The sequence below is a fragment of the Pteropus vampyrus genome, unplaced genomic scaffold, assembly GCF_000151845.1.
Source record: "Pteropus vampyrus isolate Shadow unplaced genomic scaffold, Pvam_2.0 Scaffold2770, whole genome shotgun sequence".
Lineage (NCBI taxonomy): Eukaryota > Metazoa > Chordata > Mammalia > Chiroptera > Pteropodidae > Pteropus > Pteropus vampyrus.
In genome coordinates this window covers 10,960-11,614 of record NW_011891551.1, presented here as the reverse complement: position 1 = coordinate 11,614, position 655 = coordinate 10,960, and positions in this window count along the sequence as shown.

The following is a 655-nucleotide window of genomic DNA, read 5'->3' as shown; positions in this document are numbered from 1 at the left end:
AAGCTGTCTCGATTTCAATATATCGATTTCTTTTCATGGTCCTTAGTCCATTCGATATCGAAAATTGTAGTCTGCAGTTTGTTGTAGAAGAATTCAGAGGCAGCTGCTCTCTGGGCCAGTAAGATGTCTCCTCACAATGACTCAGCGTTCTTCCTACAATGCAGCTACTGCGCTTGCTGTTTCTATTGTTTTCAAGTAGCTTCCTCACAGGAGACACAGTCACATGTATTTGATGCAGCGCCTGTGGAACTGCTGCTTCCACTGCTTTAAAAGAGTTTGCCGGACAATAGAAGACCCTTCAGTCTTACGAAGGATTACACGCTGGCCACTTCTACCTCTGTCCAAACGGTCAGTTTCACAAGCGCACATGACCTTTCGATTGGAGGGCATTTAGGTGGGTGTCTGGGCCATACTCTATCACACAGGGAATACCCATTTCTCAGTGTTTATGTGAATTTTACAAAGATGTAGAAGGGTAATTCAAAAGTGAGCGCCACACCATTCTCCATTGTCACCTGATCTCCCTGAGATGCCCTTAGTCCCGTCTCTTGTTAGACACCTGTCAGCCACGTGAATATTGCGAGATTCACGTTATCTTGCGACATATTTCGCGTGAATTCCACCTCATTTGCCTCTGCTGACATAAACCCTGGGT